The sequence below is a fragment of the Galeopterus variegatus genome, unplaced genomic scaffold (genome assembly GCF_000696425.1).
Source record: "Galeopterus variegatus unplaced genomic scaffold, G_variegatus-3.0.2 Scaffold828, whole genome shotgun sequence".
Taxonomy (NCBI): Eukaryota; Metazoa; Chordata; class Mammalia; order Dermoptera; family Cynocephalidae; genus Galeopterus; species Galeopterus variegatus.
Window position 1 is genome coordinate 233,157 of NW_007726939.1, and position 948 is coordinate 234,104.

Consider the following 948-nt stretch of genomic DNA (forward strand, 5'->3'; position numbering starts at 1 on the left):
AAAATGGACCAATACAAAAAATTGGTACCAAGGAGTGGGGTTGTTTCTAAACAGATACTTGAAAGTGTGGATGCAGCTTTGGAACTAGGTAATTGGCAAAGGTTGGAGGAGTTTGGAGGACTTAGAAGAAGACAGAAAGACGAGGGAAAGTTTGGAATGCCTTAGAGACTTGTGTGGTGGCGAGAATGCTGATAGAAACGTGGACAGTAAAGGCCATGCGGATGATGCGGTCTCAGATAGAAATGAGGGACTTATTGGAAATTGGACAAAAGATCACCCTTGCTACACCATCGCAAGGAACCTGGCTGCATTGTGTCCATGCCCTTGGACTTTGTGGAAGTTGGAACTTAAGAGTTGCGAACCAGAGCTTTTGGTCAAAGAAATTTCTAAGGAACAAAGCATTAAGGAGGCTGCATGGCTACTTCTAACAGCCTGCTCTGAGTTATGGCAGCAAAGGCATGACATAAAGGCAGAATTTAAAAGGGAATACAGAACGGGTAGAAGAAGAAGGTAGTTATAAATACCAGCTTCGGCCACGTGACCAGTTACAGAAACGAGGATTGTAGTTGTTCTCCCTGCTGTGTTGAGAACACGTCTCTATGTATACGTACTGTACACATACTGAGCAATTATCTTTGTTTTTGTTCCTCTTGTTCTCTATCATGTACCATGAAACTTACTGACTTTACACCACATTTAAATGTTGTTAACCTTACTTCATAGGACTTGTAATTTTTAGTTATGAGATATTGGGAGAAGGGTAAATATCATTTAAGGACTTTACCTTTTTCTTTTGGGAAAGGGATTAATGCGTTTCCGGTTGTATGCAAGTGTATCATGTTAGCTGAAACTATTATGTTATTGTACCATTTGAAAATTAAGTGTGATTTGAGGAGATAGTATGGACACCAAGTTGACAAGGGGTGGACTTGTGAAGGTTAATTCTAG